Here is a 15,955-nt window from a genome sequence, read left to right as displayed (position 1 = left end):
AAAAGCAGTGTCTCTTTATGAAGTTTTTTTTTTTTAACCATGTATCCAATACATCTTTGAAGATATGCCAAAGAAAGCTCCATTTAGGAACACCCACCTATTTGAAAACTCAGATAAGATTAAAGTATGTCAGGACCTTAATCAAAGAACCAGGTACAAACCATAGTTATCCTTATGTCTCTAAAGGACAGTAAAAGAAAGCTATTTTGAAGTTCCTTAGGAAACTATCACTTCTTATGAGTTAACGGAGTGGTTCTCAAAGTATAGTCCCTAGACCAGTAGCAGCAGCCTCACCCCAAAGCTGCTGAATTAGAAACGCTGAGGGAGGGGACCAGCAATCTGGGTTGTTGGGGTTTTTTTACTTTCCTTTTTTCAAAACAACTTTATTGAAATATAATTTACATATGATTCATCATTTTTTAAATTTATTATTTTTTTTGGCTACGTTGAGTCTTCGTTGCTGTGTGCGGGCTTTCTCTAGTGGCAGCGAGCAGGAGTTACTCTTCGTTGCACTGTGCAGGCTTCTCATTGCTGCAACTTCTCTTGTTGCGGAGCACAGGCTCTAGGCACGCTGGCTTCAGTAGTTGTGGCACGCAGGTTCTAGAGCGCAGGCTCAGTAGTTGTGGTGCACAGGCTTAGTTGCTCTACAACATGTGGGATCTTCCCGGACCAGGGCTTGAACCCATGTTCCCTGTATTGGCAGGCGGACTCTTAACCACTGCGCCACTGGTGAAGTCCCTGACTCATCATTTAAAGTGCCCAAATGAATGGTTTTTAGTATATTCACAGATACGTGCAACCATCACAATTTTAGAACATTTTCATCACCTCAAAAAAAAAAACCCACTTTTCAACAAAAGGTGCTGGGAAAATTGGATATCTACATACAAAAGAATGAAGTTGGACTCTTACACCATATGCAAAAATTAACTCATAATGGATCAAAGATATAAATGGATCTAAGCTAAAACTTAGAAGAAAACGGGAAAAGCTTCAAAACATTGGATTCAGTAATGATTTCTTAGATACGACACCAAAAGCACAGCAACAAAAGTAAAAATAGTTAAATAGAACTATCAAAATTTAAAACTTGTGCATCAAGGGACATAATCAACAGAGTGGAAAGGTAATGTATAGAATGGGAGAAAATATTTGCAAATAATGTATCTGATAAGGGCTTAATATCCAGAATACTCAAAGAACTTCAATAACAAAAACAAAAAAACCCGTATCACCCAATTTAAAAATAGGCAAAGGACTTAAATAGACATTTCTCCAAAGATGATACACAAATGGCCAACAAGCACATGAAAAGATGCGCATTATTTGTATTAGGGAAATGCAAATTGAAACCAAAATGAGATAACCACTCACACCCACTACAATGACTGTAATCAAAAAAAAGATGGGGACTTCCCTGGTGGTCCAGTGGTTAAGACTCAGTCCCCACTGCAAGGGGCACCGGTTCGATCCCTGGTCAGGGAACTGAGATCCTGCACGCCCATGCAGTGCGGCCCCCAAAAAAGAGGGAAAAAGACAAGATAACAAGTGTTGGCAAGGATGCAGAAAAATCGGAACCCTTGTCCACTGTTGAATTGATGGAAATAAAATGATGCAGCTGCTATGGAAAACAGCACAGTAGTTACTCAAAAATTAAAAGAATTAACCATGCGATGTAGCAATTCTACTGGGTATATACCCAAAAGACGTGAAAGCAGGAACTCTAACATATTTGTACACTCACGTTCATAGCATATTCACTTATAGGCAATTTCAGTGTCTATCAGTTGATGAATGGATAAATAAAATGTTATATACATAAAATGGAATATTATTCACCCTTAAGAAGGGGAAAAAAATTCTGGCACATGCTACAACATATGAATCTTGAGGATATTATGCAAAGTGAAATGAGCCAGTCACAAAAAGATAAATACTGCATGATTCCACTTACATGAGATGCTGAGTGTGGTCAAATTCATAGACACAAAGTGGAAGGGGGCGGGGAATGAGGAATTCTTGTTTAATATGTATAGAGTTTCACTTTTGTAGGATGAAAAAGAATTCTAGAGATTGTACAACAATGTGGATGTACTTAACACTACTGAAATGTACACTTAAAATTGGTTAAGATGTCAATTTTTGTGCATTTTACCACAATTTTTTAAAAACATCCATAGGTGTTGCTATGGAAACAGACAGGACCTAGGAACCAGGCTTCATGGTTATTATATTCTGCCAGGAGTGTAACATGTTTTACCCAAGGGGACAAAGACAACCGCATTCTTTTCTACGCATGCTAGAATTGTGATACCAACTGGAGAAGAAAAACGGGGCATCATCTACGTCAGCAACATAACACAACTGACCCAGAACATCACTGACGTGTCCCAGGACCAGATGCTGCCTGGAACCGAGCACTACCGCTGCCAAAAGTGCCGCCACAAGGAGGCAGTGTTCTTCCAGTCACACAGAGCCAGGGCTGAGGACACCATGAACCGGCACTACCTGTGCAGGGCCCCACACTTCGGCCACCACTGGAGTGAGTGAACCCCTTCAGCCCCACATGTATAAATGCTGGGTTCCTGCGTGCAAAACAAACAAAACCCATAGCCTTTAGGTATTGCCCCCTATTTTCACATCACCCCAACCCACCTTACCCCTAAAGCAGCTAGTAATCTCCTTTTTTTTTTTTTAAATAGCTCTTTATTGGAGTATAATTGCTTCACAATACTGTGTTAGTTTCTGTTGTACAACAAAGTGAATCAGCCATATGAATACACACGTCTTCATATCCCCTCCCTCTTAAGCCTCCCTTCCATCCTCCCTATCCCACCCCTCTAGGTCATCGTAAAGCACCATATAATCTACTTTTTATTACTATGACTTTGCCTATTCTAGACCTTTCATATTAATGGAAGCATATAATATGTGATATTTTATGACTGGTTTCTTTAGCATAATGTTGGAAGGTTCAGTCAAGTTATGTATCAGCTTCATTCATTCCTTTTTATGACCAAATAATATTTCATTGCATGAATATACCACATCTTATTTATATGTATTAGGGTAATGGGATTTTAGAGATTACACAAGCAACAAATATATATATACAAATTAGACTTCATCAAAATAAAAAGGTTTTGTGCATTAAAGAATATCAAAGTGAAAAGACAATCTAAAGAATGAGAAAAGATAATTATGAATCATATATCTGAGAAGGATCAAGTATCCAGAATATGTAAAGAATTCTTACAACCTAATAAATAGACAACTCTATTTTTTTAAATGGACAAAGGACTTGAATAGACATTTCTCTAAAGATCTACAAATGGCCAAAAAGTACATGAAAAAGATGCTTGATGACATCATTAGTCATTAGGGAAATGAAAATTCAAACCACATTGAGATACCACCTTAAACTTACTAGGATGGGTTATATAAGTTTTTAAAAATTGAAAATAAGGGCTTCCCTGGTGGCGCAGTGGTTGAGAGTCTGCCTGCCAATGCAGGGTACATGGGTTCAAGCCCTGGTCTGGGAAGATCCCACGTGCCACGGAGCAGCTGGGCCCGTGAGCTACAAATACTGAGCTCTGCGCGTATGGAGCCTGTGCTCTGCAGCAAGAGAGGCCGCGACAGTGAGAGGCCCGCGCACCGCGATGAAGAGTGGCCCCCGCTTGCCACAACTAGAGAAAGCCCTCGCACAGAAACGAAGACCCAACACAGCCAAAAATAAATAAATGAATAAATAAATTTAAAAAAAAAAAAAAAATTTAAAAAAAAAAAAAAAAAAAAAATTGAAAATAAGTGTTGGATAGGATGTGGAGAATTTGGAACATTGTGATTGTTGTAAAATAATGTAGCCACTATGAATGTAAAATGATGCAGCCACTATGGAAAACAATTTATCGGTTTCTGAAAAGGTTAAACATAGAACTACCAAATGACTGAGCAATTCCAATCCTAGGTATATATCCGAAGGAACCGAAAGCAGGAACTTGGAAAGATATTTGTACATTAATGTTCATAGCAGCATAATTCACATTAGCCAAAAGGTGGAAACAATTCAAGTGTATATCAACAGATGAATGGGTAAACAAAATGTGGTATATACTACAATGGAATATTATTCAGCCACAAAAGGAATAAAATTTTGATACAATAAGAATGGACCTTGAAAATACTATGCTTAGTGAAATAAGCTAGACACAAAGGACAAATATTGTTATGATTCCACTTATATGAGGTAAATACAGACCTTATTCAGTTCCACTAGTTTTTATATGCAACTCATTTGGTGTGTGTGTGTGTGTAGTTTTATGCAATTTTATCCCATGTATATATAGATTTGTGTAACAACCACCACAATCAAGATACAGAACTGATCATCACCACAGAGTTACGACTCCCTTTTGCTTCCACTTTATAGTCACAGCCACACCTGCATCCTTATCCTCTGGCAACCACTAAACTGTTTTCCATCTCTATAATTTGTCAATTTTAGAATGTTATATAAATGGAATTATAAGGTATGTGACCTTTTTTTTTTTTTTTTTTTTGCAGTACGTGAGCTTCTCACTGTTTGTGGCCTCTCCCGTTGCAGAGCACAGGCTCCGGATGCACAGGCTCAGCGGCCATGGCTCACGGGCCCCAGCCGCTCTGCAGCATGTGGGATCTTCCCGGACCGGGGCCACAAACCTGTGTCCCCTGCATCGGCAGGCGGACTCTCAACCACTGCGCCACCAGGGAAGCCCGGTATGTGACCTTTTGATACTGGCTTTTTTTCACTCAGCATAATGCTTTTGAGATCCACCCAAGTTGCCATGTGTATAAATAGTCTGTTCCTTGCTATTGTAGAGGGTTATTCCCACTGTAAGGATGTATCATAGTTTGTTTAATCATTCCCCCATTGAAAAATACTGGGTTTGTTTCCAGTTTTTGGCTATACTAAACGAAGCTGCTATGAATATTCATGAACATATTTTGTATGATCATACATTTTTATTGCCTTGGGATAAATGCCCAAGAACTTGCCGGGTCATAAGACAAGTGTATATTTACTTTTATAAGAAAGTATCATACTATTTTTCAGAGTGGGTATACCATTTTACATTCCCACCAACAATGCATGAGAGATCCAGTTTCTCTATATCCTCATCAGCATTTAGTATTATTAGCACAATTTTACATTCGCCATTCCAACAGAGGTATAATAATATGATTGTGGTTTAAATTTGCATTTCCCTAATGGCTAACATCTTTTTGTGTGTTTATTGACATCTGTATGTCTGAAATGTCTGTTCTTGTCTTCCGCCCGTTTTTCTGACAGTCTAAACAAACTGGATTGTTTTTCTTATTTGTTTTTTTTTTTTTACTGCTGAGTTTTGAAAGTTCTTTATGTATTATAGATACAACTCCTTTGTCAGATATGTGGGTTGCAAATGTTTTTTTCCCAGTCTAGAGCTTGTCTTTTCATCCTCTTAACAGGGTCTTTTGCAGAACAAACTTAAAATTTTGGTGAACTCCAACTAACAATTTTTATTTTATGGATTGTGTTTTTGGTGGCATATCTAAGAACTCTTCACTTAGTCCTAGTTCCTGAAGATTTTCTCCTCCATGTACTTCTAAAAGTTTTATAGCTTTATGCTTTACATTTAAATCTTTTATCCATTTTGAATTAATTTTTCTAAAGGTTTAAATTGAGGTTCATTTTTTTCCTATGCCCATAGAATTGCTTCAGCACATTTTTAAAAAGTCTATCTTTCAGGCTTTCCTGGTGGCGCAGTGGTTAACGGGCTTAGCAACTAAGCCCGTGCACCACAACTACTGGGCCTGCGCTCTAGAGCCCACGTGCCACAACTACTGAAGCCTGGGCACCCTAGAGCCCGTGCTCCGCAACAAGAGAAGCCACTGCAATGAGAAGCCCATGCACCGCAATGAAAGTAGACCCCACTCGCCACAACTAGAGAAAGCCGCGCACTGCAGCGAAGAACCAAAGCAGCCAAAAATAAATTAATTAAATTTTTCTAAAAGCCTATCCTTCTAGTGAATTACTTTTTTCTTTTATCTTTTTTTTTTTTTTTTTTTTTTTTTTTTTTTGCGGTACGCGGGCCTCTCACTGTTGTGGCCTCTCCCGTTGCGGAGCACAGGCTCCAGACGCGCAGGCTCAGCGGCCATGGCTCACGGGCCCAGCCACTCCCCGGCATGTGGGATCTTCCCGGAACGTGGCACGAACCCATGTCCCCTGCATCAGCAGGCGGACTCTCAACCACTGCACCACCAGAGAAGCCCTGAATTATTTTTTTCAATTAACTTTTTTGGTGTGCAATAGTTTTTATTGTGGTAAAATACATAATATTGATCATTTTAACCATAAGCATACAATTCAGTGATAGACATTCTAGTTATTTCTGATGCAAATGTTTCTCTAGGCCCTAGAGTGTAGGGCACATTCTAAAGAGAGAAGTTTCTAAGTCAAAAGATATATGAATCTTAAGCTTTACTAGATAAAGCTAAATTGTTTTCACAAGTATATCAGTCTTTCCCAAACCCAGTCATGAAGATAGTCCTTTATTTTATCTTCTAAAACTTCGTAATTTTTCTATTCACAGTCATATCTTTAATAAACCTGAAGCTAGTTTTACATATGATGTGAGGTAGAAGTTTATTTGTTTTTTTTTTTCCATAAGTGCCTACCCAGTTGTCTGAGCATCATTTATTGAAAAGACCATTCTTGGGCTTCCCTGGTGGCGCAGTGGTTGGGAGTCCGCCTGCCGATGCAGGAGTCACGGGTTCGTGCCCCGGTCCGGGAGGATCCCACATGCTGCGGAGCATCTGGGCCCGTGAGCCATGGCCGCTGAGCCTGCGCGTCCGGAGCCTGTGCTCCGCGACGGGAGAGGCCACAGCAGTGAGAGGCCCGCGTACCGCAAAAAAAAAAAAAAAAAAGAAAAGACCATTCTTTCCCTACTGAGAAATGACATGTGATACCTCTGTCATAAATGAAGAATCCGTATATGTATGGGTTCTTTATTTTGTTCCACTGACCTATTTGTTTATAGCCAAGCCAATAAAACAGTCTTAATTACTATAGCTTCAAGATAAATTTTAATATCTGGAGAGGAAAGTCCTGTCATTTTATTTTTCTTCAGTATCACCTTGGCTAGTCTCAGCCTTTTGCATTTCCACATAAAATTTAGAATCAGATTGTAAAGATTCACAGGAGAAAGGGAGACTTGTTGGGATTTTTATTGATAACATTGAATCAATAGACCAATTTGAGAGAAATTGGCATATTTACAATTTTGAGTCTCCAATCCATAAATGTCTCTTCATTTATGTAGTCTTCAAGTCAAAGCCTTTTGATAAAGTTTTATAAGTTTCCCAGTAGAGATTGTGTATATATTTTGTTTCTTGTTACTTTTTGATGTTATTATAGAAGATATCTTTTTCAAATGTCATTATTTTTGCTATTATATAAAATAAAATTTTTGTATGTTGATTTTTGTAATGCCACCTTTCTAAAACTCTTAATAATCCTGATAGTTTATGAAATTTCTTTTCAATTTTTTAATATACATAATCATATCATCTTTGAAACTGAGTTTTATTTCTGCCTTTACAATAATTATTCTTTTTCTTTCTTTTTTGTGCCTTAATGCACAAGGTTAAACCTCCAGTACAGTGTTTATTAGAGATGGTGATAGGCAGGCAACCTTTGGTCTTGTTATCTCAAAGTAAAGCTTTAAAGTTTCACGATTAAGTGTGATGTTTACTGAAGGTTTTGTGATGTCACTGTTGCTGTTGATATACCCTTTACCCAGTTAAGAAAAATTCCCTTTTACTTTTAGTTTCTAAGAAATTTAACATGAGTGGATACTAAAGTTTTATCATAGTTTATTTTATTTATCGTGATGATTCTGTGATTTACACTTTTATCCGTTAGTGTGGTGAATTCTAGGAATTCATCCATTTAATCTAGGTTTTAAAATGTATTGGCATAAAATAGTTCATAATTACTATTATATATAGCTTATTATTTTTTCTACAATGTGAGGCTATGTTCCTTTATTGATCCTGACTTTGGCCATTTGAACTATTCTTTTTTTTCCTTGATCAGTTTAGCCAGGAGATTATTAGCATTTTAAAATAAAAGATCAAATTTTGGCTTTGCAGTTTTCCAGTTTACTAATCCTTGATTATATCTTATTTTGTCTGTCCTACTATTTTAAAGTTTATTTTGCTGTTCTTTTTCCAACTTCTTGCGATGGTAGATATCTAGCTCAATTTTTAGTCTTCTTTTCTACTATGTACTTAAGTCTAACATATTTCCTTTTTTAAATTATTTATTTGTTTGTTTGTTTGTTTGGCTGTACCGGGTCTTAGTTGCGGCACACGGGATCTTCGTTGCTGCTTGCGAGATCTTCGTTGCTGCTTGCGGGATCTTTGTTGTGGCATGCCGGATCTTTTAATTGCGACATGCGAACTCTTAGTTGTGGCATGTGGGATCTATTTCCCTGACCAGGGATCAAATCCAGGCCTCCTGCACTGGGAGCACGGAGTCTTAGCCACTGGACCACCAGGGAAGTCCGTATATATTTATTTCTAAGTAATATTTTTGTTATCACTTAGCTCTTCTACATGATGTTTTAAATATATATTATGTTTCTATATTGTATTAATATATACCATATGTTTGTCTTTTTTCTTTTGTGGTCAATAAGAAAATGAGATCATTATTGTACTTCATAACAGCACTCAGTCCCAAGGTTACAGATTGGACTTGGAAAACAGATGAAATTTTGAAGGTGGGTGTTTCCACAAATGAAGAATACCTGAGGCGCAAGAGATTGATTTGCACTACTGATATATTTGCTCTTAAAATGTTCATATCTTCAGTTTCAAAGTTTATGAAAATGAACAATGAATAACATATCAGACTGAGCCCAGGTAGGACCTATATAGCTGAGAGTAATTACACTCACAGCTGAAGAAAGTCAAGATGTTTAGACTGAAAATGGTATAAATCCCAAGTGGCACAAATATATATATATATTTATTTATTTATGTGTGTGTATATATATATATATATGTGTATATATATGTATATACATATATTCCAACCCTTTTAAAATATTTCACTAGGGGGAATTCCCTGGCAGTCCAGTGGTTAAGACTCTGCACTTCCAGTGCAGGGGCATGAGTTGGATCCCTGGTCAGGGAACTGAGATGCCACATGCCATGGTACAGCCACAAAAAAAAAAAAAAATTCACTAGAAATACTTAACAAGGGCAAAAATGTAATGAGGTAGAAAATTTTAATCACCATGGTATCATTTCCTTGGAAAAAACATCAAAATCCAGTCTGATGCTCAGATTTGCAAGTACACAAATTACCTTTACTGGAACTCAGCAAGATATTTAGACTCACACTAACCAAATTCACAAGAGATTTTTTTCATAGCAGCTATTATCCAGTGCAATATACACCATCCCAGAAGATCTTAATGGTTATTAACAAAATGTTAAGTTTATGTATCCATATACTTCAGTGTAAACTGCTGAGGAGGAAAATTTTTTTCTCTACCCTGCTAGATTTGTTAGCAAGACAGTAATAAGGAAGGGCTGGGGTTAAACTAGAGTATGTCATACGTTGCCGAAGTAGAATACCATACTAGGCAATAAGAGAAATTGTAACATGTGCTGGACAAGCTTAAGTTAAGAACCAGAGTGTGAATTTCAGAAACCTCTTTGTGTTCTCTTTACTGATGATTGGGAGGAAGGAGAACTATGGCCTCCTAGGTCTTCATGTGAAACAAAGAACAGGTCTCACTAATTAATGATTTTAAAAGATCAAAGAGGGCTTCCATGGTGGTGCAGTGGTTAAGAAACCCGCAGGAGACACGGGTTTGAGCCCTGGTCCCAGAAGATCCCACATGCCATGGAGCAACTAGGCCTGTGCGCCACAAGTACTGAACCCGCGCTCCAGAGCCCACGAGCCACAACTACTGAGACCACATGCCACAACTACTAAAGCCCATGCACCTAGGGCCCATGCTCCACAACAAGAGAAGCCACCGCAATGAGAAGCCTGCGCACCGCAACAAGGAGTAGCCCCGGCTCGCCGCAATTAGAGAAAGCCCGCGCAGAGCGACAAAGACCCAATGGAGCCAAAAATAAATAATAAAATAAATAAATTTATTTAAAAAAATCAAAGAATGCAGGAATTATTGTTGGGCAAGAGAAGTAATCATAGCAGATACAATAAATCAGTCACAAAATCTCCCAGTTCCATATCAAAGGTAAAGACCAGGGCTTCCCTGGTGGTGCAGTGGTTGAGAGTCCGCCTGCTGATGCAGGGGACACGGGTTTGTGCCCTGGTCTGGGGAGATCCCACATGCCGCGGAGCAGCTGGGCCCGTGAGCCATGGCCGCTGAGCCTGCGTGTCCAGAGCCTGTGCTCCGCAGCGGGAGAGGTCACAACAGTGAGAGGCCCGCATACCACACACACACAAAAAAAGGTAAAGACCAGCCATAAGCACATCCTTGAGCTGTTTGCAGAATCTAAACCCCCTTGAACACTCAACCACTAAACTAACTGGAGCTTAAGGACTGATTACGCTGACCTTTGCTGACTCTCTTGACTTCACTCAACTAGGTGCCTGGATTTTGTTAACCTAGAGTAAACTTTGCCTCATTTTAAGACTAAAATGTCCACCCCAAGGGCAGGGATTGCTGTCATTTTTTAACAGGCAAGTATGTTTGAACATGTTGTGCTGCTCAACTAGAACTCCACCTCCATGTGAAAGATCACACTCACCCTTTCATGAATATGCATGCACCCTTAGCTTAACACTTCCTGATCTTGCTGTGCTGGGAGACAGTGTTTTGAGAGCTATCTCCCTGTCTCCTTACTTGTCACAAGTGAAAAACACCTCTGCTTTGATCAAAAGTACTTGGCGTGTTCATTGGCTATGCACCCCAAGCCACAGACCCATTGAGTCTGGTAACAATTTCTGGAGACGCTGGTGGGTCCTGATCAGGGACTAGGGTGGCCGGCCACACTGGGGTGAAGCAGTTGGTGGGGGCAACTCCTCCAGGGCTTACCTCCGCTACTGATCAGGCCGCTTGGGGTGTCTTGGTCGGTCAGAGGTCTGCTTGGTATCTACCAGCTCAGAGACTGCTCACAGGCTGATCTCTGTGGGTGGAGTGCCCACCTGAACAACTTTGTTCGGTGCCAGCAGACTTCAGAGGGTGAGTAGAATTCAGAACCGGTGCTATATTTAAGTGCAAGTGTTGGGATAATTTCACTTTTGATTAAAGCAGAATTTCAGGAACGTGCAATTGGGGTTTCAGGTGGGACAAATTAAACCTTGGGTTTCTGTAACTCTGGGAGGTTGTGTTCTTCCTGGTAAGGAACCAGAAACCTCTGTGAGTGGGAACTTCGTACCGACTGCTCTGGGGTGTTGCGTTCCTCCTGTGGGAGACTAGAGACCTCTGGGTTTAGAAGCCATGTTTCTGTGACTTGGGGAGGTTTAAGTTCATTTTTTAATAAGAACAAGCGACCTCTGGGTTCAGGGAATGCAGACCTGGATAGGGCCCCCTATCAAGTTTCTGGGACACTGGAGACTGGGCAACTTGTTGTCGCAGCTTTTTGGGGATCAACAGAAAACTTGCCACGACTTAGGAGTTCCCACCTGAGATCAGTTGGGCCAGATACTCAACCACATCAGTTTTTTTTTTTTTGTTCTTTTTTTATTTTATTTATTTTTGGCTGCATTGTGTCTTCGTTGCTGAGTGCGGACTTTCTCTAGTTGCGGGGAGCGGGGGCTACTCTTCCTTGCGATGCGCGGGGCTTCTCATTGCGGGTGGCTTCTCTTGTTGGGGAGCACGGGCTTTAGGGCGCACAGGCTTCAGTAGTTGTGTCACACAGGCTCAGTAGTTGTGGCTCGCGGGCTCTAGAGCGCAGGCTCAGTAGTTGTGACACACGGGCTTAGTTGCTCCGCGGCATGTGGGATCTTCCTGGACCAGGGCTCGAACCTGTGTCCCCCACATTAGAAGGCGGATTCTTAACCACTGCACCACCAGGGAAGTCCCCCACATCAGGCTTTTCCTTTCTTTTTTTTTTTTTTTGGTTGTGTTGGGTCTTTCTCTAGTTGATACGTGGGGGCTTTCTTAGGTTGCGGTGAGCAGGGGCCACTCTTCATTGCGGTGCCCGGGCTTCTCATTGCGGTGGCTTCTCTTGTTGTGGAGCATGGGCTCTAGGCGTGCGGGCTTCAGTAGTTGTGGGGCGTAGGCTCAGTAGCTGTGGCTCGTAGGCTCTAGAGCGCAGGCTCAGTAGTTGTGGCGCACATGCTTAGTTGCTCCGTGGCATTGTGGGATCTTCCCTGACCAGGGATCGAACCCGTGTCCCCCTGCCTTGGCAGGCGGATTCTTAACCACTGCGCCACCAGGGAAGTCCCAGGTTTTTCAATCAGGATGATGAGAGGTGGGAAAACTATTTTCAGACTCAGGAGGAGCAGACTCTGATGTCTGTAAATTGTATCAGTCAGCCCCTGAGAATGGCTGCTTCCCTGTGGTACATCAGAATGGGAAACATTTCTGTTCCCGATTGTAGTCCGTTGAGATGTATTATAAGTAATTGTAAATCTTTTGGGTAACAACCCATGACAAAGAAACAGATAGTGATCTTCTGTAATGTTGTCTGGCCCCAATGCTCATTAGGAAGCCAAGACAAATGACCAGAGAATGGATCTCCAAATCACAATATCATCCTATAGTTAGTTCTTTACTGCAGAAGGTTAGAAAAATGGGTCGAGATGCCACATGTACAGTGCTTTATGACCCTTTGTAAAGTGACAGCAAGCCAAAAACCAGTAAGCATTGGGAAACCGATTCTGCCAATCATAGAAGGCCTATATATCAGAGGGCCCTGTAGATTCAGGACTTCCCATGGGAAGGGCCCAACCTCTTGTACCACCCCCTTACCCAGCACCTCTTTTTCTTTTTCCTTTTGGCCACGCCACCATGCGGTTTGTGGGATCCTATTTCCCTGACCAGGGATCGAACCCGTGCCCCCTGCAGTGGAAGCGCCAAGTCCTAACCACTGGACTGCCATGGAATTCCCTACCAGGTACCTCTTACCGGGTACCAACACCTGACCCTGTTCCGCCTTCCCTGTCAGAAGGGAAGGGAGGTGTACCACCTCCTGCAGAAGTGAAGAAGGGCCTGACCGTTCCCTCTCAAGATTTTTGCCCTCCCCTTCCTCCTGGGCCCTCTGTTTCAGGGGGAACCACCTGAAGTGGGGCTAATTATCAACCTGAGGTTTCTGTTTGCTGCCTCAGGCAGGTCCCTAATGGTGAGGGGGGCTTACAACCATCTATGTTCCCTTCTCTACCTCAGACCTCTATAATTGGAAAGAACATACTAGAAGCCTGAGAGAGGATCCAGAGAGATTCATAGATTTAATAAGTGGAATATTTATGACTCATAACTCTAATTGGGCAGATCTTCAGTCCCTCTCAACCTCCTTAGAGCTGAGGAAGACCAGTGTCCTGTCGAAGGCTGGGGAAGAGGCAGATAAGCAGCACTTAACTCAGCCAACCACCAGATCTGGAGACCAGCAGTGGAAGCAGTCCCTGCCATTGACCCTACATGGGGTCCCGTGTTTCAGTGAATAGGGCCTGGCTTGAGAATTACCAGTCTCCCACTTAAGGGGATAAAGCCTTCTTGCCGGAGACCCATTAATTGGGGAAAAGTCAAATATTCAGCAAGAGGCTGAAAACCCATCAGCATTCCTAGAGAGGACTAGAAAATGTCTCCAACAGTATACAACTCTTGATCTACACACCCCTGAGAGTAACCCAGTGGTCAATACTTATTATATCTCAGAGTGCCCCCAACATACGAAGGAAGCTGCAGAAAGTAGCAATGGGCCCAAACACCCCAAACTCCCAGCTGGTAGATATTTCTTTTGGGGTGTTCAACAACCGAGATATGGCTGAGGAAGAAAAGGGGGACAAAGGGCTTCCCTGGTGGCGCAGTGGTTGAGAGCCTGCCTGCTGATGCAGGGGACACGGGTTCGTGCCCCGGTCTGGGAAGAGCCCACATGCCGCGGAGCGGCTGAGCTTGCGCGTCCGGAGCCTGTGCTCCGCGACAGTGAGAGGCCCGCGTACCGCAAAAAAAAAAAAAAAAAAAAAAAAGAAAAGGGGGACAAGAAGCTGAAAAGACCAGGCACCCTCCTGGCTGTTGCTCTCCAGTTCACCTCAGGTAAGCCACGGGTATCGGATGGACCAATGTGGGTGAGTAACCCCGGCCCCCACCGAGGGACCAAAGTGGGGCCACCAGTGAAGTTGGGGCCCAATCAATGTGCTTTCTATAAGAAGGAAGGGCATTTGAAAAGGGAATGTCCTGACCATCCTCAGAGCAGGAGGGCCACAGAAATCCCAAAGCTCATGATACCCCCAGTAGAGGAAGACTGACAGGGCCTTATAAACCTGATAATATATAATCCCAACCTCCCCAAAGGAGCACCAGGTTGTCTTAGAACTAGAGGGGGAGAAAGTAGAATTTTTAATAGATACTGGAGTCACTTATTCAGTCTGGACCACCCTGAGAGGAAGACTGTCCACACTGGAGTATACTATTAAAGAGGCATTAGGCAACTTTACTAGGAGGTTATTTTTAGAACAATTAACATGAAAATAGGACCCTCCACACTACTGGACTCCTTCCTATATGTCCCAGAGTGTCCCATCCCTCTGTTGGGATGGGACCTGCTCTCAAAGTTAAAAGCCTCTGTAAGTGTTGACCTAACGGAAAGGCATATCTCTCAGTGGGGAAAAACAGCTTTTACTAGCCCTGGGAGAGGATATAAGAAAGTCTGAGAACGTACCTGCCCATATCTTAGAGAAGGTGAACCCAGATGTATGGTCTCAGGGTTGAGTCAGAAGAGCTAAAAACATACAGCTGATTAGGATCACCTTAAGGAATTCTGATCAATATCCTCGAGGAAAGCAGTATCCCCTTAAGCCTGAGGCAATCAAGGATGAGTTACATAGGACTGAGTGAACTGGTGAATATGGTTGTAATATTTATGTTTTTTGTCTGAAATATTACTGGCTTTTAATCTGTGTTTTCCAGATATAAGGAAACATTTCCACTTAAGCTAATTGTGATTGACAGCAACTTGGTAAATTATACCTATGTAAGCAGAATTGAAACACTTTTCTTTCTACCTAATCCCTCCAGAAACTGGAAACTCTTAGGTTCCCAGCAGCCTGTCAGGTGAACAAGGAAGGTCAGCTCCCAACAGGTGCAGAAATCTCAAGGTATTTTGTGACTTCAGGAAGAGCGGAATTCATCCAAATCTGTAGATATCATAGGCAGAATCTGTGGCAAGCTCTTGATGTGGCTTTTCTGGCCTTTTAAAGATTCAATCTGAGATTCCTTATGAAAAGTTCCAGCACAGCTAATTGAAAAGACCCTTTATGATCAGTTAGACTTATGTAAATAATCAGGCCAAGTTTATTGAACTTAGACTTATGTAGCAAACAAATTAGTCTTAATTTGGCTATACTGTTTTCCATAGTGGCTGTACCAATTTACATTCCCATTGAATGGAGGAGGGTTCCCAACTGTAAAGTTTAATTAAATTATTAAAAGTACACTCTAAGTTTGTTTCTAAAGCTTATCACAGCAATCTATCTTTAGATGAAGATCAGATGCCCTATGACCTGCAACCAGGAGATTAGGCATCTGTCTCCAATCTAGATAAAAGGATCCTTACCAGGTACCCTTAACTAGCTCATGTGCAGTGAAACTGAAGGGAACTGACTCTTGAGTTCATATTTCCCACTTAAGAAAGGCCTCTGCACTGGACTGGTCTATAGAAAGAACTGCTGACTCCAAACAACATCCACACCAGGGTGACAAGAAGACAGCAACAATGGTAGGCAGCT

General features: G+C 41.5%; 1 pseudogene; it reads left to right on the top strand.

Annotated features, from left to right (window-relative positions):
• The first annotated feature begins 2,188 nt into the window (after positions 1–2,188).
• Positions 2,189–2,550, top strand: LOC116749922 (annotated as a pseudogene).
• Positions 2,551–15,955: the final 13,405 nt, after the last annotated feature.

The sequence above is a fragment of the Phocoena sinus genome, chromosome 2 (assembly GCF_008692025.1).
Source record: "Phocoena sinus isolate mPhoSin1 chromosome 2, mPhoSin1.pri, whole genome shotgun sequence".
Taxonomy (NCBI): Eukaryota; Metazoa; Chordata; class Mammalia; order Artiodactyla; family Phocoenidae; genus Phocoena; species Phocoena sinus.
This window is presented reverse-complemented; position numbering and strand designations above follow the sequence as displayed.